Raw genomic sequence first — 27,083 nt, 5'->3', positions numbered from 1 at the left:
CAAAACCCAAGTCTCAAATCTAACAAAAACTCATCAAAACACAAAGTCCAATTCAAGCTTAAATACTTTAAAAACTTAAAATTTAAAACTTGAATTACCTTCGATTGAGTTGTTTCCAACTAAATCCTCCGGATAGTAGCTTATAATCTTCCCTAGTATCACTATGCCTCGATCTTCGCTTGAATCCGAGTCCTAGAACTCAAGTTTCCTTCGAAAATGTGATCGGGAGATGAAAATGGAACTTAGAGGGAGAGAGAACTTACTGAACGTTCTTTTTTATTTCTTAAAAGGTTACTTCAAGCTTAAGTAGCCTCGACCAAATCCTAATGCTCGGGGTTCCGAAAGCACCCCTGGAGACAAAATAGTCAAAACCTCCAGAATTTCCCCCTGATCTTACTAACTCCCAATTTATCACCAAATATTTATTCCCATTACCTAATAACCCGGTAATGCCCTAAATACCCCTTGACTCACTCTGAGTCAAGCATAAATCCCGTTGTGACTTTCCCACTAGCTTACCTTCTAGGATCGTCTTGTGCTGAGTAACCCTAGCATAACCAAATAATAATAAAGCACCACACACATATCACATATATGCCAAATATGCCTGAAATGGCCAAAATATGAAAATCACCAAATTAATCAGAAATGGGTTCACATGCATATTTAATACACCTAAACATGCATATTATCATTTAATAGCATATTAAATAAATCATGGCCCTCCCGGCCTCCTAATCAAGGTCCTAAACCTTATTAGGAAATTTGGGGCATTACAACTATCCCCTCCTTACAGAAATTTCGTCTTGGAAATTTATCTGAACCTCTCGGAATATCAATTCCGCACAACTGATCTTGGTTTTCCCAGGTCGTTCCCTCGACCTCACTATTTCGATAACCTTACCTTAACTCAAGGTACACCTTGTTCCTCAGAACCTTATTCTTCCTATCCCATATTTGGACTGGCTATTCTTTACAGGATATCTTAACCTCAAATTCCCATATTCTCATAACTCAACTCATGAGCTTCTTTCAACCCATGTCCTCAGCATGGAAATACAAAAAACATTGTATACAACTAACAGTGCCAAAGATAAGGTCGAACCAAAGTCAACCTGATTAGTCCTATTCAAGACTTAAACTATCATATTATTCTAGGGCTCAACTTTCCCTTAACTCCTCACCCCTTTCCACGGTGATACTTTTAAGAAAGATACAATCTTTTACTTGGAACTCCATGTTCCTGCTTTTCAATTCAGTAAAACTTTTCTATTTACTCTGAGAAGTGAGCATCCAAGCTCTAACCTCTAATAATCTCAATGATCCCTTGAACTACCTCAGGATGTTGATTTTTGATCCTTACCCATCCCATTCCAATGAACGGGTGATAAACATTCTCAAACATACCTCATCTCATAAGGGACCTTTCCAATACTGGATAACTCTCTCTTTCTCTCTCTGATTTACCATCAGTCTGAGAATAATGAACTGTAATGAATTCCATCTATATACTTATCACCTTTCTTAACCCTTCCCATGACCTGGAAGTAAAAATAGGGTCTCCATCTGATAAAGTAGACCTTGAATTCTCAAGAAGGCATACTATCTCTCTCACAAAGAGATCTGAATATTGATTAGCTGTATTACTCGTCCTTACTGATAAATTTGAATTCACTTTAAATGCTAGTCCATAGTGATCCAATGCCAACTCATACTGGTCATTTAACCTGGGCAATCCCACTGTGAAACCCTTCGCGATGTTTTCTTGTTTTCAATATAAAATACTCAAAGGCTACAATGGCCTCACCGATTTCTGATACTCTGTCTTGACCTGCTAATAGGTTAAGAACTTTACCACGCATTCCATTACATCCCTCTCCATCTCAGACCATCACTATAAAGCTTTCATATTCTGTTACATTTCCATGATGCCTGAATGAAGAGAATAAAAGTGTTAGGAGTATGTCCTAAAAGCATGTAAAAGACATTTGCTATTTCTGTGAATAAATAAATACAATAGTTTATTATTATTGTTATATATTGATTATTAAATTATTATTTGAATAATTTTGTAAATATCAGAAAAATTCCATATTCATTATTGAGGATGTGATATTGTATTAGTACGAGAGAATTAAGATCACATGAATGAATAAAAATAGTCAACAACAACAAATTAAAGTTAAGGAATTCTTTAATTGGGGTTGTAAGTACGGTTTGCTAAGTATCATGATGATACAAATAATCTAGATTCAGATTATTGATGTGGTAAGACATCTCGGTAAAAGTGCTTTATATAATATGATTATATATGACATGGATCGATATGAATAAAAGTCTTTATCCAAAAACCATTTAACAATAAAGACTTATAATTCATATCATAACTGATGATCATTTATAGATCAACCTAAATCCTGAGTGTTCATGAACTCCTGTTCATGTTTATTAAATCTTTTGATTCATTCGTTAATGTCTCTTCATAGAATGAGGCTAATGACTTTTGTTTTGGAGATTTAATATCATGGATGGCTGGGAACATGTATCAATAAAACAGAATCTAATCTTTCCTAACGGATCATATATTAGTTCCCTTAAGGGTTAATTCTGGAACTGAATGATTTTTAGCTCAAATCTATAATTAGATTATAGATTAATTATTCACTAGTGAATTAATGGTACTTAAGGAATAAGAAGTAAATTAGAAAGGGAAAATGGTAATTCATCCATTCTAATTTATGAAATAATTAATTAGAGGGTTGAACTATTGAAAGATGATTATATCAGTGCACGACTTAAGATAAGATTTCTGTAAAAGTATATCTACAACATAAAGAGTGCAATTCTGAATTTATAGTGGAGAAATATCAGAATTAATAAATTAACTATTATAATTAAAGTGTTTAATTATTTAGGTTCAATTTATTGGAGCTTAATGTTATAGGTCCATGGTCCCCGAAATGGCTCAAACAAACACTAACAAAGGTAAATACAAAAATGGGCAAAATGACTTATTTGATAAGTAAAATATTTTTCTATGCATCAAACATGATAATTGTATAATTATGTGTAATTAATTAATTAAGAATTAATTAATTATTTGATTTAACAAAAATATAATTAATTTTGAATTAATTTATTTTTGGGATTTTTCGTATTTAAATAATAAGAAAAATTGGGAAAAATCACATGCCTTCCTTGGCATGTGGTACACGTGTAGCACAGTGCACAGTCACTATGCTACACGCATAAGAAGCTAATTGGTAGTTTCTTGGTTCCATAATTTTAGTTATTTAAATATTAAATAAATAATGAGATATTGTAATATGATTAAAATATTATTATTTAAACATAATCTGATAACTGATTAGTTATATTCAAAATTTTTAAAATAACTAATATTTTGTTTTTAATATATTGGATATATTAAAAAGAGGATATCAGTTTTTCATAACGATACTTTTCAGGGATAGAAAAATATTGTGAAATCTCTCTGAGAAAAAGAGAACAGTGCTACAAGCATAGGTCACTGTTCTCCACAAACTTAGGTCCAAACTTTATCAGATCTCATGTGTTGAGAACATCTGATAAATAGATTTTGCCTATTATTTTGTATAGCGAGCCCACACTCGTTCTTTGTGTGCTGAGAACATTTTGGAAGATCTTGGTGTGAGATCTCAAGGAATTTTGCCATACAAAAAGATAGCAGCAAGGAAGGACCTGAGGTAATTTTCTATTCATGTCTTTGATTCAATATATATATGTATGTGAAGAAGTAGATCTAGAATCTTGTGGGATTAAATTAAAAATTTTGATTGTTGTTCCGCTGCGTATAATCTCTGATTTGATCTATAAAAACCAACAAAAAGAGTAGCATGAGATTCATCCAGAATCTCCCATTTAATCTCAGTGTCCATCGGATTCCAAATCCAATCCTTATACTTCAATAAATTCACAGCTAACACTGTAACACTCTTAGCAAGTCCAGCTAAAACTTCCCACTCAATCTTTCCTATATGTGGTTCACTTAGTCATCTTTTCTTTTGATCTTCTTTGAGATAGTAATCTCAAGCACAAAACTGGCCAACTGGCCCACCAGAAACTCTACTCTAGTTCTGGTCAGATCCTTTAACCAACATGTTACATAAGCAATCCTTTTCCCTATCCCTGAGGTGTCATAACCACCTACTAACTGATTCTGATCTGCAAGAAGACTCAAAATTCTTCCCAAGGTACATGTAATATCCTTACCACCCAAGGAAACTTCTGCCCCTAAGGTGTTCCTTGACCTTGGCAATTCTCCGCAAGAAATACATCACGATACCATCGTCCAAGACGATCAAAAATCCCATTCAAATAAACCTTTGAATGCTCTGTTCATCTGATTCATAAACACTTGGCATTAAACAAATTCTCAAAACCAACTCAGCACTCTGAGTGCTCTTATCTGCTACAAACAATCTTTTGCATATCCTTCTCTCTGATCTCTAGCTGGTACTAACCAGATCCAAGATCCACCTTAGAGAATACCATCTTACTCACTAGCTGAGCCTTTAAATCTTACAAATCTGTTGAACCATTCAATACAGTGCCCTAAATCTGACTCCATTCCTGGCACTAATCCAATCACCATTCTGTCCATTTTATGCAAATACAACCTCGACTAATCCCCTGGAAGCACATCTAGAAACTCACAGGCTAATCCAGTCTGTCATGATCCCATTGGCACAATCTAAGTGGTATCCACCACACTAGCTAAGAGTTCTATGCACCCCCTGCAATAAAACTCTAGCTCTCAATACAGATGTCATCAGCATACCAAATCTATGCACAGTGCCAACTGCCACAAGGCTTTCCGCTCTCAAGCCCAAGAGATACTATTATTTCCTTGCCATTTAAAATTGCCCCACACTTACTTAACCAATCCATATCCCAAATCATACCAAAGCCGGTCATAACCAACTTTATCAAAACCACTGATGAGTCCTTTTCATCATAATCCAACTCATCTCTAAAGTCACCAATACAGTACCACCATCCCATCATAACATAACCATGTGATCTGCATAACAACTGTATGCTTCTCTAGAAGCATCAAACAAAGAAACAGCATGGCACCAAAACCAGTCAGCATAATATAAAATCAGAACTAGAAAGCTGACCTTCCACCTCTGAGGAACTAGTCTCAGTCTCAGACTCTAACTGTCTCGGAATAAACACTCGAGCTAGAGTCGAGCTTTCCATCCCCTTTTGCTCATCCTTCCTTAGCATTGGGCAATCCTTCTTATGATGTCCAAACATTTTGTATGAGAAACATGCCTTTGCTCGGCATTCTCCCAGATGACGCCTCTTGCACCGAGTGCATACTGGATGAGTCTTCCAACTTTCATTCTTGCTTACTCCAATAAGTGGAGGTACCACTATCTGAGTTCTGTGCTCCCTAGCATTCTTCTTCTCATCTCTTATGCTCTCAACAACAATAGCCTTTTCTATCACCTGAGCATGGGTAGAGATTTCATGCACTGGGGCAACTCTAATGCCGCGAGCTATTCCAGGATTAAATCCTTGAATAAACCGTTCCTTCCGAGCTACATCTATGGGTACCATGTCAAAAGAAAACTTGGCCAACCCATCAAATCTGTTAACATACTCGGTTACTGATGCCTTTCCCAGAACGAGATTCAGAAACTCATTCATCTTAGCAGTCTTGGTTGCGTCACAGTAATATTTTTCATTGAACAGCTACATAAATTCTTTCCAATCCATCACAGCTATGTCTCGTGTCTGGGATACTACTTCCCACCACGTCCGGGCATCATCCCGCAATACAAATGTCGCACAGGCCACCCTATCGTGACCTACCAGCCCCATATTGTCAAGAATGAAAATGATCATGCCCATCCATTGCTCAGCTCTGAATGGATCTAGGCCTCCCTCGAAGACTGGAGGGTAAAACTCTTGGAATCTTCCACAGAGAAATTCCCACCTGAGCCAAAGATGGTGCCACCCCTGGCATAATCAAGGAAGAAGTGTTTCCCGACAGGTTCTGCTGTTGCTTCAAACACCTAATCTCTTCCTCATGCCTCTGCAATCTTGATTACAAATCTGTAAACATCTGCTGAAAATTCATAGGAGCAGATGAAGAACTAAAACCTTGGCTGTAATTCCGAGCCTCAGTATAACCACTACATGGCCTCATTATCTGCCTTGGATATAAACCTGCTGATTGAATCTGCAGTCAATAACTTGACCCATTAATCATGATGAGCATATCAAGAAATTTCCCCACAGGAACAATGTTACCACACAACATTTACAAACCACTTGCAGTGCTAAACAATGCCCATGGCATTCATACATCAATCATAATCCCTGCTCTTCCAACAGTCACATCATGCCTCCAACTCCAGCATGCATATATCATATTTATATATTCATGGAGCAGGTAATCATATAATCACATTCATAAATATATATATATATATTCACGGAGCATATAATCATATAGTCAAGAGCCAGGCTCTATCAGAATCTCATGCTCCCTAATACAATGTGCAGGTAAAGCATTTACATTCTATTTAGGCAATTAAGCACATAACTACATAAATAGTTACCATTCCCTGAGTGAAGCTATCTTCAGTGACGAGTGTACAGGCCCAGCTTGTCTTCAGGAACCATAAACCTTGGCTCGCTCTGATACCAAATTGTAACGCCCTAAACTCCAGGGACTGTTACAGAGCGCATTTTAAATAGTGCTAAACTCGCTATCCGAGTCATTTGGCCATAATCGTGTAACTAACTATGATTAGCGGTTTAGGGAATGAAACTTTTTGTTAAGATATAAAATTTCATTAGAATATTTACTGTATACATTGGGATCCCAAAAATATAATTTAAAGGTCTATTACAAGAAAATATTTACAACCAGCCGATCTAAGCAGCAAAACAGGGTTTAACCCTAGTTCCTCTCCTTCAAACCTCGGCCGTGGCGGTCGAACAGCTGCATATGTACACATCGTCACCTAAGCTCTCCAACTCAAGGATGTTCCAGCTTTCTTTTGCCTTTACCTGCACCACATAGTACCTATGAGTCGAAGCCCAGCAAGAAAAGTCAATATGGTCATGAGCTATCATATCATGATATCAAATCATATCTGGCATGCCTAGAAAATTAAATTCTATTCAAGCATGCAAATAACCTCAGATAATGTTGGGTAATCTAGGATAAGAAATCCTGCCCTCCTGATTGGATGACTATCAAGTCAATCCTAATCAGGTGAGTGATTTAACACTTGAGGTTCTGGTAAACCATACTGAGTGACTGACAACCAAGTCACTACGGGGCTCAGCACCCAAAGCCATGCAAATGATGATCAGAATGATCATACAGAGCTTATAGCCCTAAACATATGTGTGAATATCACTTTGAAGTTCTGTTAAACCATAATGAGTGACTGACAAGCAAGTTACTATGGGGCTCAGCGCCCATAGCTGTGTGACGGAGCCATCACCTGGGCTTTCTTGCAATGGCTCTGATCAGATGCGTGCCTGTTGGGTAAGTCACACCGGGCTCGACACCCAAAGCCTTGTGACTAAATAGTCACTGTGGCTCTAAGTAACTAGCCTTTGGCTAGACAAACGCTTATAGTATTCATCGAACTTGAGGTAGATTCGGCATTAACGCTCTTTTGAGTCATTTAATGCAGATGTCGATTAGATCTAATCTTTGTTGGCTTGTGTTGAACACGCTAAGGCCGTTCCTGACTTATGAGTCAGCACTGTGTGACCAGTGCCTAGTACCACTGCCGAACTTGACTAATGAGTCATAGCTTCACAGTTGATACTGACACCTTTGCCAATTCTGACTATTCAGTCAGTGCCATACACAAGTAAGCAATGCTATCAAACATATATCATATGTCAAATATCCAAATACAGGGCATTCAGTATGCTTACTTAATAATTGCTAGAATAATTGGAATCATGCATACACACAAAGACTTAAGCTCTGAATAGTCTCATATTCAATATTCATGGCATGCCCTAATCACATGTTTCTCGTGCATCACACTTAAACATCCAACATGCCTCAATAATAACAATATACAAGTGAGCGAGATTGCTAAGCATTCAATATGCTATCAATGTTCACATTTAAACATCCAACATGCATCAAGAATAACCATGCATGTCACATATGGGGTGCAATTTTCTTACCTTTGGTCCAAGCATAGGTTACAAATAAACGAGACACAAGCACGATCCTTATTCCAAGCCTCTAGTGATAACCTAGTCACAATCACAAATGGTGATCCAATGAGTTCAAGTTCTAAAACCACTCATGGAACCAAGACCTAGCCTCCGAGACATCAAATTCCACTAAACTGGGTAATAGGAACGATCCCGAGGCCTAAGGTTTGAGTTCCCCTAACCAAAACATCAATTTGGCCATAAACAGCACCAAGCGTCGCAGCCCTTAGGCCAAATAGAACCTCCATCTGCTTCTTCAAGCTTGGGCCATGACGCCCAAGAACAGGTCTGCGTCCCAACCTTGGACAAGCCATTTTTCCCCATTTTCATCCTTTTAAAAGCTTCCAAAAACCTATCCAAACATCTCCAAACTCAAAAATCAAAGTTCCCGAACATCCCCATCATCCAAAACCAACAAAACCCAAGTCTCAAATCTAACAAAAACTCATCAAAACACAAAGTCCAATTCAAGCTTAAAATCTTTAAAAACTTAAAATTTGATTTACCTCTGATTGAGTTGTTTCCAACTAAATCCTCCAGCTAATTAGCATTTAATCTTACCTAGGATTGCTATGCCTCAATCCTTGCTTAAATCTGAGTCTTAGAACTCAAGTTTCCTTCGAAAATGTGATCAGGAGACAAAAATGGAACTTAGAGGGAGAGAGAACTTACTGAACGTTATTTTTTATTTCTTAAAAGGTTATTTCAAGCTTTAGAAGCCTCAATCAAATACTAACGCTCGGGGTCCCAAAAACACCTCCGGAGAAAAAATAGTCAAAACCTCCAGAATTTCCCCCATATCTTACTAACTCCCAATTTATTACCAAATATTTATTCTCATTACCCAATAACCCGATAATGCTCTAAATACCCCTTGATTCACTCCGAGTCAAGCATAAATCCCGTTCTGAATTTCCCACTAACTTACCTTCTAGGATCGTCTTGTGCTGAGTAACCCTAGCATAACCAAATAATAATAAAGCACCACACACATATCACATATATGCCAAATATGCCCGAAATGTCCAAAATATGAAAATCCCCCAATTAATCACAATGGGTTCACATGCATATTTAATACACCTAAACATGCATATTATCATTTAATAGCATATTAAATCAATTATGGCCCTCCCGGCCTCCTAATCAAGGTCCTAAACCTTATTAGGAAATTTGGGGCATTACAGTATCCCAAGCTGTTCAAGTAAATTTCGAGGACGAAATTTCTGTAAGGAGGGGATAGTTGTAATGCCCCAAAATCCCTAATGCGGTTTAATGGTTCGATAAGTAGACCGGGAGGGCCATAATTGATTTATTATTCCATTAAATGATTATGTGCATGTTTATGTGAATTATATAATAATATGATGTTAAATGCATGCATGTGGGTCCACATTTCATTATAGGGGCATTTTGGTAATTTGGCCCATTGAGGGCGTAATTGTATAATTGTATGCATGTTGGTGAATTTATGAGGCCACATAATAATGTGGATTTGTTCGAGCCAATCGACATAAGATGATCTTTGAGTGCAAGTTAGCGGTTTGGTCATAACAGGTTTAAGTTCGGGGCTCGGGGTGAGTCTCAGGGTAACTTGGTGATTAGAGCATTGTAGGGAATTAAAGGGTAAAGGGATATGATTTTATTAGTATTTAAGAATAATGGGAATCAGAGAGTGTTAATTATGATTAACGAGATAGGTGGGAAATGACAACTTTGCCCTTGGGGGCTGTAAATAGATGAATTAAGCATGGGGGGTATTTTGGTCATTTGACCTAGGTTATATATAAGTTGAAGGCTGTAGAACCTGTAAAATAGAGCCTTGTCTTTCCTCCCTCACAATCATCATTTCCTTTCTCTTTTCCTTTGAATCTTGAAGTAAGTTTGGGGATTCAAACTTGGGGATTGAAGCTTGAGGTCTTAGGCTAGAGTTCAGCCATTGAAGAGGTTTCAATTAAAGCTTAAGGTAAGATTTTAGTTCAAGTTTATAGTTCCTTGCTCTGTTTTTATGTTAGTTTTGAGATTGGAGTTTTGATCATTGAAATGGGAATTTGATGAAGTTTTGAATGGTTTAAAGCATAGGTTTTGTTGGTTATAAGGTGAATAAGTTGTAGTAAAGTTGGTGGCTTTGCTTTCTGATATTGGGAGTGTTTTAATGGGTTCTTGAAATGAGTTCGAAGGGGAAAAGCAGAGGTTTTTGGCTGAATTTCAGGTGGGGCCGCGACTCAGTTCTAGAGCGCTGCAGCCCAAGCTCATTAAAGATGAAGGGTGCCTCGGATGGGCTGTTGGGCCGCGACATGGTAAAGGGAGGCCACAGCGCGTGTTGGGGGTTGGAGTTTTGGCGTCTCTGGTTGAGGAGGCGGGCTACGGTATGGCAGTGTAGGGTCGCGACCCTTAGTGGCATTTTGGCCAGAATGATGTTTTTGTCGTGGGGATTCAAACCTTAGGCCTTGGGATTGTTCCTACTACCCAGTTTAGTAGGATCCGATGTCTCGGAGGTTAGGTTTTGGTCCAGGAACCTTTTGTGATTCATTTTATTGATGGAATCTCATAATTAGTTATGACCAGGTGACTGTCAAGGAACTAAGAGGTTGATCGTTCTCAAGGGTCGTTCTTTTACTAATTCTCGCTCAAACCAGAGGTAAGAAAACTGCACCCAGTATGTGATGCATGTGATGCACGAGAAACATGTGATTAGGGCATGACATGAATGTTGAATATGAGATTGATCAGAGCTTGAGTCTCTCTGTTTGTGCATGATCCTAATTATGCTAGAATTTGTTAAGTAAGCATGTTGAATGCCCTAGATTTGGATATTTGACATATGATATATGTCTGGTTGCATTGCTTACTTGTGTGTGGCACTGACTCACTAGTCAGGAATTTGTAATGGTGTCGGTATTACTAGTGAAGTTGTGGCTCTTTAGTCAAGTTTGGCAGTAGTACTGAGCACTGGTCACACGGCATTGACTAATAAGTCAAGAATGGTCTTAGCGTGTTTAACGCAAGCCAAAAAAGATTAGATCTAATCGACATCTGCATTGAATGAATCATCATGAGCATTAATGCCGGAATGACCTCAAGTTCGATGAAAACTAAATGTGCTTGTCTAGCCTATGGCTAGTCACTTAGAGCCAGGGCCAAAAGGCCTAGGTGACTACATCGTCACATGGCTATGGGTGCTGAGCCCGTAGTGACTACTCATCTGGTTTACGCTAGTGACTTGCTCATTAGTCACTCATCAGATTAAAGCTATATGCTCCATCATGGTTAACAGAACCTCAAGTGTTAAATCACTAATCTGATTAGGGCTAAAAGTTCCATCATGGTTAAACAAAACCTCAAAGTGATATTCACTCATCTGTTCAGGGCTATAAGCTTTGTATGATTATCATGATCATTATTTGATATTATAAACATGCACTAATGAGTTTTCTTGCTGGGCTTTGGCTCATGGGTGCTATGTGGTATAGGTAAAGGGAAAGAAAATCTCACCTAGCCTTGAGTGGAGAGCTTAGGTGGTGATGTGTACATATGTGGCCACTTGACCACTACGGCCAAGGAGCTTCTCAGAGGAACTAGGGGGCTAACCCTATTTTTTCGCTTAGGTCGGCTAGTTGTAAATTTTATACTGTAATGACCATTTTATATTGTAAATAACTTGTAAATGTTTTTATGGGCCATGAATAGTTTTATGTTTTAAATAAATTATATCATTTCCTTTTTGATTGGTTTTCACCTTAACTTCTTAATGACACCTAGATGCACGTTTATAACCAAAGAACTCGTTTAGCGAGTTAAGCACGGTTCAAAGCTCACAGTAACGGTCTTGGAGTAACCAGGGCGTTACATATGACAATCAGAATCCCGTGATCCGCAAGGGGAAAGACCGAGTAAAAGTTGTGCAATCCCACATCGCCTGGGGAAGGTCAAGTGTAATGATTCTAAGACTGTGTAGGTATGGGACTACACAATTAAAGAGGGCTTAAATTGATGGATGGGTACTACCTATGCCAACAAGATGCATCTTCTTTTCGGTAGCCCATCACTTGAGAACTCCAAAGTTAAGCGTGCTTGACCTGGAGCAATCTGGTGATGGTTGGCCTCCTAGGAAGTTTTCCCAGGAAGCGTGCGAGTGAGGACAAAGCACGATGGAAAGACTCGTGTTGGTTTGTAGGGCCTATCGTCATTCCAGGAAGCAGCTATAGTGACGTGGGGCATTACAAAACCACTGCTGATGGACCCAAAATGGGTATGTTTTAAATATTTATAAATCGCAAGCGCACGAATCGTTCATATAGAATAGTGATAGTGTAAGCAAGGATGTAAAACCCAAAGGAGTTGTCTGTACGCCCTAATTTTCCCACGGGCTGATTAGCGAGCTGAGATACGGCCTAATCATGACTACCACGTGGACATCCCCAAGACCGGAGCTGCCATCGTAAGGTCCTACCTCTTTAGCTCGAGGTAACCTAAGGGTTCACCAAGATTACTCAAAGGCTGTGTCTGGACCCTGAAGGCCTCAGGTCGAGGTAAGCATCCAGCTCGTGGTACGAGCTAGAGTTGGAGGGTATAACCTTTTATAAAGTCAGCCACGCAAGGTAAACGTGCATATATCAGACATCACGTGTCTGATATACCCCTGACTTCTCGGACACGCAGCAGGAACGTGCGTATTCAGACACCCACGATTGGGTTGGGCCGTGCGGCCCATTATCCCCTTACCTATTGATTTGACCACACTTATGTGTCACGTTTAGGAATTAATCATGAATGTCACAAAGTTGACATGATAGGTAAGAAGGTCACGGGATGACCTTCTTACCAACTCACAGGTGCCTTCTCCTATAAATATGGAGACCTTGGGAGTTGGTAGGGGTTGGATTCTCAATTGTAAGAAATACCCTGTAATCAAATACCCAGTATATAGCAATAATACTGACTAGTGGAGTAGAAGGATTTTAACCTTTGAACCACTTAAAAAACATATTTTCGAGTCACCATTTCATTTTTCTAAGATCATTTATCTGTTTCGGTTCAACCTAAGCACTAATCCCTTTCTCTTCTTTTCTTAATTACCTGTTGGCGAAGAACCGCGTCAACATTGTCTAAAATAAAAAAGAAAACTATTTTAAATCAAAATTAATTATCCATTGTTACAACCACAATTGTCACTCAATCCTCTATAGATGGTCTACAATGAGATAGGACTAAAATATTGTTTTACTCCTCATTGTATTTTATCCTTAAAGCACTTAGTACCTTGTAAATAATATTTCAGTAAACTGATTTAATTACTGAAATGAGATCTGTATCATTTAACACCTTGAACCAAACTAAAAGGAAAACATTGTTTCACTTCTTCATCAGAAGCTATAGATGTTCATATCTATGATTAACACTCCCACTCAATTATACTACCGAGTTCCCAAGATGTAAGTATGGGCTAGTCCGTAGGGTAAGTTGGTAACGAACAAGTCAAATAACTCAAATAATATAATCAGTTAGAATACTAACCACTTAGAGTTGAGATTGAATTGACCTACGATCAACTATATGATATGACTAGAATAGATAATAATTGTATGTTTACTTACCTTATCAATTGTCAATATCGGTCATGTCCAATGTAACAAATACATCCGATCTTATCTACTTCGCTAATGTTCTGGAAAGAACATAACACCACAATGTGTAAGTAGATGATATCATAGATTGACAAGTTAGTGTAAATCCTGTGAACTGACTAATCTTAGGACTAACTTATTTTGAACATATAATCATATTTATATTCCACTGTGATTACGTCACTGTAAATACGATTAGCTATATGCTCGAGATTTAATAGAAGTTTATATTAAAAAAATAATCATGAATATAAAACATGTGAGCAAAGTGATTGACTAAGTCAAAAATGATTTCTTATTCTTTTATTGATAATAAATGAGATTACAAAGAAATTTATTTTTAATTGGGGCATAAAACCCCAACAATTTTATGTTGTGATTGAAGTTCTCTTACTGGACCTCGGCTCACGGGTGCTCTATGGTGCAGGTAAGAGCAAGGAAACTAGGTCGAACAACCATGAGTTGGAGGGTTGGTCTACCTGGCCACCATGGCTGGGGTTATTTTAAAGAACACGTGGTAAACGTTCAGTTTTGTCGCTTAGGTCGACTATACTGTGCCTTTGGATTGTAAATGTATTTCAAAACAATGTTTTAGGATCCCAATGTAACATTTTTACGAATTTCAATGAAAGACCAACTCTTTGTACTTAATGTTTATTAAGTGAGTCTTTATTTTTATTCAATCACAATTTTTAACCTAAAACCTTGATTAGCGAGCTAATGACACATTTATAAATCACACGGTAACGACTTTAAGGAAGTAGGATGTTACAGTTGCAGACTTGAAATTTGACTCCTTGTATGGCAACTGGTGCGCCTTCCTATACTGACATCTGACACAAAAAGTATCACTTTTGACATTAAGTTGTGGAAGACCTTTGAGTTTCGTTGTCTCCATCACTACCATTAATTTTTGGTAACCAACATGTCTTAGTCTGGCATGCCATAAGTTTTAGGTCTCATTTTTTCGAACCTTATCTACGTAAGCAGATTCAGCTATCATAACGTAGATAGCTTCTAATCGTCGCCTTTCTATCAGAGGTTTCCCAAAAATTTTTAGATTTTGATAAATATTGACATCATGAGGACCAAATACGACATAATTTCCCGATGATAAACATTTTGTAATTGAACTTGATTAGAACTAGAGTGAGGTTCTACATCTGCCTTACCGATATGAGTGATTGGCAAACTTTAATTATTTGTAGTTACCACTACACGTTCTCCTTTGTATTCTTTCACATATCATATCTTCTCCTTATCTCCAGTCATATGATTTGAGCATCTGAAATCAATAATTCAATCACTCTTGTAATTAATTTGTTCTGGGATGACTGATGCCAGTGCCAATTCTTCGGAGCTTGCATCCTTATTCTCAGACTCTGCTACTGCAAAAGATGCTTCAAAACCACATTCTTCTTTGGTATTAATCGTCTTTTTTGGAGGTTGTTGCATTGCCTTTGACATGATTCTTTGAATAACAATGCTTTGCAATGTGCCATTTTCTTCCACAATTATAGCATCGAAAGTTCTTTTGTATACTCGTCCAACTACTCTTATCATGATTCTTTTGAGCTCCCCCTGATTGAGAGCTTTCTTTTTGTTGTTCACGTGACTTTTCATTACTTTCGATGTTATTATGTTGCCTAAGTCGACATTTTCTTTTGTTTCTAAAGAGTACTTGATCTTCTTCACTCTTTAGTGAAACTCCTGAAATTTGCTTAGCCAAAGAGTCTTGATCAACTAGCAAATTCTCAAACTCTACAAGAGAAGGTTAGGTTGGCCAAACTTGTATTGCGGCAACAAAACTTCTATATTCGAGCCTTAACCCATGAATAATTATTCTTTTCATTCTTACTCCTGGAATTTTAGAACTAGGCTCTAAATCAGAGATCTCACGACAAAGAGATTTTACCTTGTTATAATACTGGTTGATTGTCATCTCTTGTTGCGAGACTGACAAGAGCTCATTCTCCAGAAGTTGTAGCCTTGCATTATTCTTCTTTGAGAAGAGTGCGACGAAAGTGTCCCAAGCCCCCTTGGGTAATTCAACATGCCTGATGTGCTCTAGCATTTCCTCTTTGATCGTAGTCTTGATTCCAAACATTGCCTTTCCAGCTTTGATCTTCCACTTCTTCAAAGCTCCAGCATCTTCAAGTGGGTTTACTTCAGTGCCATCGACGACTTCCCACAAATCTTGGCCTCGGAGGTATGACTCCACCAATGTTGACCAAGTGTTGTAATTCTGGTAGTTGAGCTTCTTCACTCCACCAACTACTTGAGTGTCACCATCGTGATTTGGCAAATGAATTACCAAACAAGCTTAACCGAACTTGTAAGCTTCACAAACTTATTGTGCACGATAACAAGACGCTCCACGAACTTGACGAACCTGGCTCTGGTACCACTTGTAGAGTTGAAAGTTACAACACTTGTATTATTATTGAAGAGTAATGCAAGCTTAGAACACTTTGAACAAGTGGACTCTCTTTGACACTCTTGCAATCACACACACTTGGGACTATTTTCCCACTTGCATTTTAGGCACACATAACACTTGTATTTATAGGCTATAAAGGAAACATCCAATCTTTCTAGAGTTTTCTAACTTTATAATTTATTTAACTGTTTTATATTTTTCTCTAAATGATTCTAGAACTCTCTATACATTGTCTAATTAGTTTTAAGTTTCTTCAAGAATTTTCTAGAATATTTTAGTTTTCTCATAATATATTATAAAATATTCTAGATACAATAATGACTTCTCTAAAATTTTTCAAGAATTTTTTAAAATATTCTATGTTATTTCTAGTATATTCTAAAGTATTCTAGATACGGTATTGACTTTTAACCAATAGGCGGACCATAAATTTAACAAGTGTCATTGACATCATTCACTTCTGTTATTTTATATACACACATTTTAGTCTAAATCATTACTCGTATAAATATATACTTAAATTTAAGTACAATATTTCATCAATCTACATCGATATTTATACAACCCCTTACTAGCTAGCTATATATACGCGTTAGGATTATATTGGACATTGTTTGGTGTTGACTTCCCGTCATCTTTCTCATAATAAAAGCTTATTTATTTCAAAGAAAATGATATAAATAAATGAAGAATAAAATAATGTATTTTGAGACATATATATATATATATACATATATGAATAAATTTTGTGTAGAACTTTTCACTTCAATAATCATGAATAATATTTTCTCTAGAACATTGAGAACACCGACAAATTAATTTTTAAAAAAAATTACTCAGTGATAGACATCTAGATACTGTCTTTATGGGTTTGAATAAGCCTCTTTCTTTTATGATTAAATCAAACTCTCAATCATGTTGGATTCTTGTCTCACTAACTTTGATTTTTTATCAAGACAAATTAACTACTGTTCAATTGGTTGATTTCATCTTTTCATATTTGTATACCTTGACTTGATCCATCGATTTAATTTGTTGCACCAAATTCTTTACTCATTTTTCTCAGTCCATACTATACGTACCCAAATTATTGTACACATCTAGTAAGATAGATACATGCATAAATAAATAAATAAAATAATGTGGATATTAGGTACTTTATATTAACTATTATATTTGCAATTATCTTCATATCTTTATATATTATAAAAATGAGTTTAACAGAAATTGTTAGTTTCTATTAGGTTTTTCTCTTTTTTTTATTATTTTCTAACATTATTAGTTTTTCTTTCTTTTATTAATTATTTATTTTGTCACTTAATATATATTTTTATCTAAACATATATGTAATAGTGATATAAAACATAAATATACATATTTTTTATTTCATCTAGTATTTTAATGAGAAATTGTTTATTTTAATTGCTCTAGTAATTAGTTTATGTTCGCTTAAAATTTTTTAATTATATAATTAAAATTTGATTAAATAAACTTTTTAAATTCATACTTTTAATTTAGAAATTTTTAATATTTTATTTTATTGAATATTTTTTCTAAAATAAAATTAGAAAAATAGTTACCATATATAATATATAAATCAAAACATAAAAATACCAAAATTTAAATTATTATGAACACTAAATTTAAAACTAATAAACACATCAAATAATTTACTTTAAAACTAGAATGATCATATTTTTATACATAAAAAGTGTTTATATATCAGATTCTTGGATTAATGATTTTTTTAAATAAAAATTATGATATTATTTATTTCTTTTAAAACTATAGACAATGTTTTGTCTAAATTTTTTAAAAAATATGTTTATATCATTTTTTATAATATATAACATTGTTTATTTATTTTAAATTTAAATGATAATTAAAAAATATAATAATTTTCAAATAAAATTAAGCAAACAGTACTTATTTATACCTAGTATATAAATATGTGTGTACATATGACTACTGTAGGATGTTTATTAAAAAAAACTAAAGATAGAAGAAGAAAATTATTGCTCAACGATGATATGTGTCCTCAAAAAGCTTAGCACACATTAAAGTATGTATGAATTAAAACAAGATCATGTCTCCCTCAATAATAATAAATATTTTAATATATATGTTCAAGGAGCCCATTTTTTTGACAAAATACTTCTTGCCCTCTCATATATATATATATATATATATATATATATATATAGATTAAAAATGTTCAACGAGTAAATACAATTCTCATTAGACATGACCAAGAATGACTAACAAGGTCGTTTTTACAAATATGATACCAAAGAGAGACTAAACACCTTAACAAATACCAATCAAAATCTTCACAAATAGACACAGCTGATAAAACGGTAAGACCAGCCTTCTTTTGATAAGACAATATGGCAAAACGGCGAACCAAACCTAACTAGCTAGGTAGAAGAATGGAACCAAAACTATGGGGAAAAGCCAAAAATTTATCAAAATATGAGATTAATAAACTCCAATATTAGAAAAAAATTTAACTTTAACACAAAGAAACTAACACGTACGACAACAAAACACAAACAAAAACAGAACATTGCATATTGAAAGCCAAAGCCACCACAAAACTCCAAAGCTGCCACAAAATCGAAATTATCCATTGACCATATTTAAACATTTAGCTCGCATAGCCTTTTTTTTTTATATAAATTTTATGTCAATTTACCATATTTTTAAGACATGCACTGATATTTATGCTTAAATATCAGGTTTGCTTTTGTACAAATTAGGGTGTTTATTACTAAAAAAGTTGTTATTGGACTTTTTTGAAGTCTATGATATTACATGAGATGACATTTTATATAATTAAAATTAGTTAGCAATACTTCATAATATTTATTAAATTAAAATATACAAAATTCAATATTAAATTTTACTATTAATAGTATGTCACTTTCTTATGTTGTTGGACATTACTAGTACCCGACCCTTAGCAATAAGTTTGCTGAAATTTCGAATGAGTGGTGAAACAATATTAGAGAGAGTTATTAATATTACAGGATTGTTTAACCAATTATTTAGAAGTTTGGTAGCCAGTAGCTGGTCATAGTTTATGGGGACAGAAGAATTTAATATTATCAAGTACACTGAAAAAAATACATTTAATGAAAGCTATGATAACACATGTATGGAAATTGAAAGAAGTGTATGTAACGAGTAAGCTTTTTCTGTTCTTATTGAGGCAATTGATTGGTAAGAAAAAGAGTCAAAATATAAATATTGTAGGCTACAAATATTAATTACAAATATTAATGCATGTTCAACTCCCATATAATAACAAGCGTGGTCCTAAAGTTAGACCCTTTATTAAGTTCTTCTAGCTAGCTAGGTACACGTACGCGACACTCATGTGAAAAGGTCTTTTACTATTCACATTTGAAATCATGTGGTTCATTTATTGTGTGATAGCATGTAATCTCTTTTACAAAACGATCTTATAATCATAATATCACCAAAAATGCATCGGCAAAAAAATCATGATTTTCACCGATAAAAGACAGATGAGCTTTATTGACGCATTTTTGCGTCGAGAACAGGTAACGATCGAAGTTTGCTGCTACTAAGACTTTTAGCGGCGTAAAACGAACTGTACCGGCAAAAGTCATTTTATCAACGCAAAAATGTACTGGCAAAAATATGAACGCTTTGATAAAAAAAATTCTCACAGAATTGTGAAAAGCACTTTTGGCGGCGCCAAATTGCGCAGGTAAAAGTGTAACCTTTGTCCGCGCTAAATTGCGCTGGTAAGAGCCAGACTTTTAGTGGCGTGAAATTGTGCCGGCAAAAGACAATTTATTTTTGGAAATAATGATTTTTGTCGATGTAATTTTGCGCTGGTAAAAATATTTTTTTTAAATTATATTTAATAATTTTAATATATATTAATATTAATTATTTAAATTTAATGTATTTAGTAATATGATTTAATTTAATTAGAAATAAAATAAAAATTAAATTAAAAACTATTAATGTTAATTGTTTCCACTAGACATGAAAATATAAAAGTAGTTTAGTAAAGTAACACAAATTTTGTATCTAATTATATAAATTTCAAATAAATAAATAAGTTATTAAAGTGGGTACTGTCCTCATCACCCCCACCCCTGTCAGCTGCATCATCGTCCTTGCCATCGGCATCTTCAAGATCCGCTTCCGGCAAGTCGACATTAACTAGTTCACTGTCTCTAATAATATAAACTTGAAATAAAAAAAAAAGTGCTCTACAAATATTGACTAGTGTCATCATCCTCACCCCTATCAGTTGTACCGTTGTCATTGTCATCGTCCTCTTCTGATTCCAAGTGCACAGTAAAATCAGGAACCATAGCTTCATTGATTCCTCTTAAGAATCTGATTTTTACTGTGAATAATAAATTATTTTAACTTTTGTTACTTATTACTTTGCCTTATATCTGTAGATTCCAAATACAATATTAATCATTTTATTATTTATAATTTTGTCTAGTCATAACATTTACCAAAATTCTATATTTTTCATTATTACCAATATTCAAAAAAATTCATTATTACCAAAATTCTACATTTTTCATTATTAACTTATATTTGTAAGTTATGACTTAATTTTATTTAATTGTAAAATTCTTCCCAATTTTCAACATTAAATACTAACAAAAAAAATTATCTACCTTACAATTTAACTCTTAATTTATTTGCTAATAATTAAATTAATTATTTTTCTATATTAAGTGATAATATTATTATCTTAAATTTAATTTCTTACAAATTAAACTTTAAAAATTTATTTAATTAATTATTTATTACTTACCCTAGACTAGACTACTTAATTTATTAATACATGTTTAAAATTAATCACATCTCATTTATCCAATATTGCATAAATAATATAAAACATGTTATTATCACCATCAAATACACATCACATTAACAAATTTATCAAAAGTAAAATACATATACATATTACCAATTTTCATAAATTAAATTAGTTATCCCTATTTTATTAAAAATAAACTAATAAAACCAAAATGCAAATTTTCGGCAGCATAGACTTAAATTTGTTATTTCCCAAAAATTAAAAATCTGCACACAAAAACTCAGAACATCCAAACTTGCAACATAAACACAAAATAAAAATCAAAAGACAACCATTCATTTTTTTTTCTTAATAATTCAATTAATTTATATATTCTCTTATTAATTTCACAATTCATTTTACAATTTACTAACAAAACTTTTATATTAAGTTTACTAACAAAACTAACAAATATCATATAAATTTCTAATAATAAACACAAATCAATAGATTAAGAACACAATAATCATACTTACATTTTCATCACTAATATGATTTTATAACAAAAAAATTATAAAAACTTAAATTTTCACATATCAATATTGAAAATAAACAAAAATTCATTGTCAGATTCACTTTATTGACACATTTAAGATTTAAATCAAATAAATAAAAACATAAAATATCAAATTATCATCACATTTCAATTTACAAAACAGAAAAAAAAAATACATACATATACATAAACTTTTCTTACCAATTTGAAACTTCTCCAACTCCAAATCATAGATTTCTGCCACTAATACTCCCTAAATCATATTTCTCATAAAAGAAAAATACAATACATAAAAAAACAAATGTATTTTTAAGAAAGTATATACAATGAAACAAATAAAGCATACCATCGGTGGTTGGAGTGCTCGGAGGTGCAGCGTCACCGGGGTCAGACTGCTTTGAGCTAGCGGAGCTCGAAGGTGCGACAACGCCAGGGTTGGAATGCTTGGACCGGACTGGTTCGTGGAGAGATAGGGAGGGAAGGAGAGAAAAAAATGAAACTGAAAAAAATGAGGAAGAAAGGGGTTGTGTGGCTGACTTATTATCGCGTGAATTTTCTCGACGCGTTTCAAAGCGCTGGTAAAAGTCAAAACTACGTCGGCAAAAGTCATCCGAAAAACCCTAGTTTAAAACAATATCGTTTCATTAAATGATACTTTTCCGGTGTGTTTGAGAATTTTTCCAGTGCATTTAATGCGCCACTAAAGATGTTTTTCTCGGCACATTTAATGCGCCACTAAAAGTCACTTTTGCCAGCGCTTTTCGCGAAATGCGCCGCTAAAAGACTATTAATGTAATTTGTTTGATTAGTGTAATTGTTAATCTAAAGTCACATCAGCCATAATCAAACCATTAATTAGGTCTGAAATACTTCATAATTAGCCAAGGTTGCAAGAAATTACTACCCCAGGGTGAGATCGACTATGATTCACACAGATAGTAGAACTTTGACCACTAACAGTCAACAAGAACAGTCTTGGTTAGTGAAACTGTTAATCTTGGAACATCTCGTGGTAAATTAGACTATCGATTAGATCTGAAATACCTCATAATTAGTCAAGGTTGCAAGAAAATACTACCCCGGGGTGAGATCGACTATGATTCACACCGATAGCATAACTTTGATCACTAACATTCAACAAGAATAGTCTTGGTTAGTGAAAATATTTATCTAGGAACATCCAGAGGGCAACTAGACTATTGATTAGGTTTGAAAAACCCCATAATTTGTGTTTTGGTTTCAAGAAACTAATGCCCGGGGTCAGATCGACTATGATTCACATAGCAGAACTTTGACCATCAACAACCAACTTGAATGATCTTTATTACAATTAACCTCAAATAATTCAATAACATTCATATTGAATATTCATGACAATAATTAAACATAAATAATACAATTTAAACCTTAATAATAGAAATAAACTTCCAAGTTTCAACAATACAATCAAATTTTTAATTTCAACCATACAACTAAAGTTTGAACACAAAGAAAGTTTAAAATCAAAATTAAAGTATTTTACATAATAATAAAGTTTGTAGCAAAGCTAGATAACCAACATTTCAACAACACCTTCAAAATATGAGCCAACTATGGTACTTTTAGTTTATATAGTAAAACTAATGAATATTATGGGTAGCTTTATGTTTATATGATAAAATTGAAATATATACCAAAAAAGGAATTAATATATTTATAACATTGCGGTGCGGTACAAATTGAACCACAATTATAGAATTTCAAACTATACCGCGTGGTTTAGAAAAAATACAACTGCATTGCGTAAAACCGCATATTTTGGTGTGGTATGTGGTTCAATGTGAGTAGTTTGTATGGTGTGATTTGTTTGATGAACACTCCTAAATTGTACCATATAACAATATTCTTAAATTTTTAATATTTTAAAACGACTTAAATGTTATTTTTTTCATCAAATTTAGTTTTCTAAAAGCCATAAAATTTAGAGAAATTTTTAGGAGTTCCTACTATAAATTAGTTAGATAAACTATCAAATTAATAAACCCAGCAATTTCTCACATACATATGCATGACTTACAATCCAAACTACGTGACTTATGATCATAAATGATAGATTTCCAGATCAATTAACTCGAAGGTTAATCTAGTATCTTATAACAGTAGTTGCCTTCATACACGATCCATAATGTATACTATCTCTACTTCAGAAATCTCTGAAGGAAGGATTTAGAAGAACATTTTAGATAATAAACACTTTGATATTGTATTGCTTCAAAATTCTATGACATAAACAAAGAAAGAGGATGGCCTTATATAGCCATGTACTCAAGCATACAAACTGTAACGTCCCAAATTCCCTAATATGACTTAGTGCCTTGATAGGGGGCAGGAGGGAAATTATTGGTTTATTGTATTATTATGTGATAATATGCATGATTATGTGAGTTGTATTATTATATGGTTGTATTTGCATGCATCTGGACATGTTTCTTATTAGCAGGATATTTTCGTAATTTTGGCCTGTTGATGTCATATTTGTATATTTGCACCTATATGGATTGAGACAACATAATTATGTTGATATATTTGGATTATTTGGCACAAGGTGATCCTAGGAAGCAAGTTACCGGTTTAGTCATAACGGGGTCAAATACCGGGCTTGGGGGAGCCTAGGGGTAATTTAGTAATTTAGTACATTACCAAGATCAGGTAATGGGGAAATCATTTAGTAATTATTTGAGGATATTAGAAATAATAGGAATTATGAGATAGTAATTATGATTAACGTGGGAAGTGGCTAGTGACAAAATTTCCCTTGAAGGGCTTTAAGAGAGTGTTTTGACCCTAGGGGCATATATGTCATTTTGAGTTAAAACCATTGACTTATCACTCTTTCCCTCAGTAAAAGGAAACCTCAGAAAAAACAAAGCAGCTTCTCTCTCTCTCTCTCTCTCTCTCTCTCTCTCTCTCTCTCTCTCTCTCTCTCTCTCTCTCTCTCTCTTGATTATTCTCTTCCTTTTTCTCCAAGATTGGTGTTTGATTTTTGAGAAAGAACTAAGTGAATTCAAGGCTTGGGGATTGAAGTTTGAGGTCTAGGATTGTTGCTCTGCAGCTAGAGGATTAGATTCATATCTGAGATAAGCTACAAACTCAGTTTTTGTTTGAATTATGTTTTGGTTTTTGGTTGTTTTTGAGCTTTGAGGTTCAAGGTGTTGGATTGAGTTTTTGGTGGAGTTTTGATTGTGTTTAAAGTTGGGTTTTGATGAGGTTGGTGTATTGATGAGGTTTTGGGGTTAAATTGTAAGTTTGGATGTTGTTTAGATGATGTTTTGGTGATTTGAACTCGAGGTAAAACGCAGGGGAAGAACCAGAAAGTTCCGGTTTGTGGAGATGGCGCCCCTGCACTGTCTTCAGCACCCCTACGCTAGTCTAATTTAAGCAAAGCCCATTTTTAGGGCTTGGGAGGACTTTGGGAGCTTGAAGGATAGTTCCACCACCCTGTTGGGTGGGATTGGAAGGCTCGAGAGCACGGGAGTGGTCCTAGAGTTTATTATTAATGATTGAATCTTACGATATTATTATATATGGTTGTGACTAGGTTACCGCTAGGGCTCAGGATAGAATCGTGTTCAAGGGTCATTTATATATAACTTGTGCTCGGATCAAAGGTAAGAAAATTGCACCCAATATGGGATGTACATGATTAGGGCTTGGCCCGAATGTTGAATATAGATTCGATTAGGGCTTGGACCCTTGTAAATTCACATGATTATGATTATGCCTGTGATTATTAATTAAGCATGTTGAATGCTCTGTATAAGGATACTTGTTATATGATTAATGCTTGTTAGCATTATATAATTGAGAAAGGCTTGACTTATGAGTCAAGGACGACAATAGCGCTGAATGCTGGTCAAAAAGCATTGAATTATTAGTCAAGGATGGCAATAGCACTGAGTGCTGGTCGTAAAGCATTGACTTATGATTCAAGGGAGACAATAGTGCCCCAAGCACTTGTCGATATGGTTAAACCTAATCAGTAGCGCATTATACGCTCGTCCGGCCCAATGGTCGTGGAAAACTAAAGCACCAGGTACGCTAGGCCAGATCTAAGGCTAGTTATACAAAGGATAGGGCAATGGGCCCCGGGGTGACTTATTAGTCCCAAATCCTAGGGCGTTGAGCCCCAGTGTGATTTATTAATCATATACTTGGGGAAAAGGCCTCGGGTGACTCTATGGTCACATAGCTAGGGCAAAGGGCCCCAGGTTGACTCTATGGTCATTTGATTAGGGATGTGGGCCCCAAAATAATTCTATAATCATTTGTTTGTACTTGTATGCATGCATGAGTAGGTTATTACTATTGGGCAAGATAGATATACATCTAAATCTATATATATTGTTCATGCACTTGTATTAAGTATTCTTGTTGGGCCTTGGCTCACGGGTGCTATGTGCTGCAAGTAAAGGGAAAGGAAAGCTGGACCAGCCATAAGTTGGAGAGCTTAGGTGGTGACGTGTACATATGCGGCCGCTTGACCACCACGGCCAAGGTTTCTCAGAGGAACTAGGGTTAAACCCTATTTTTGTCGCTTAGATCGGCAGATTGTAACTTTTGAGTTGTAATGACCTTTTTGGAACTGTAAACAACTTTGTAAACGTTTATTATGGGATCTCATGTACAGTTTAATGTTTTAATGAAATATCCATTCCTTTTGACTGAAATTTTAACCATGGACCATTAATTACAATTAGATGCACGTTTATGGCATAATGACTCGTTTAGCGAGTTAAGCACTATTTAAAATACACAGTGTAACAGTCTTGCCTAACCAAGGCATTACAACTTTGTATCAGAGCATACCAAGGTTAAGGGTTCTTGAAGACAGGCTGGGCATGTACACTCTCCATTAAAAACAAGCTCGACTCAGGGTTTGGTGACTATTTATGTGGTTATGTGCTTAACTACTAAATAGGATATAAATGCCTTATCGGCATACCTTATTAGGTAGCATGAGATATACTGATATGGCCTGGCCCTTGACTGATGCATGATATAAAAGGATGTGCTTATTAGCACTGATATTGCTTGTGAATGCAAAGGAAACGCTCATTAGCATTGTTATATGGACATGTAGGTCAGGACACGCTCATTAGTGCTGTCATAGATACATGCATGCCAGAAAATGTTTATTAACATTGTTATATGGTTATGAATGCCAGAAAATGCTTATTAGCATTGTTAATTGTTATTAATATCAGAAAATGCTTATTAGCACCAAACTTGGATATGAATATGAATCAACATGCTTATTAGCATGACTGTTGAATGTGAATGATTATATGCTTAGTCTTGGACCGTGAGGCGGCAAGAGGTTTAGTTATCACTACCTAACTGGCTGAATTGATTATTGTAGCAATGTATAAG

This window comes from Humulus lupulus, chromosome X, assembly GCF_963169125.1.
Source record: "Humulus lupulus chromosome X, drHumLupu1.1, whole genome shotgun sequence".
Classification (NCBI taxonomy): Eukaryota; Viridiplantae; Streptophyta; class Magnoliopsida; order Rosales; family Cannabaceae; genus Humulus; species Humulus lupulus.
This window is presented reverse-complemented; position numbering follows the sequence as displayed.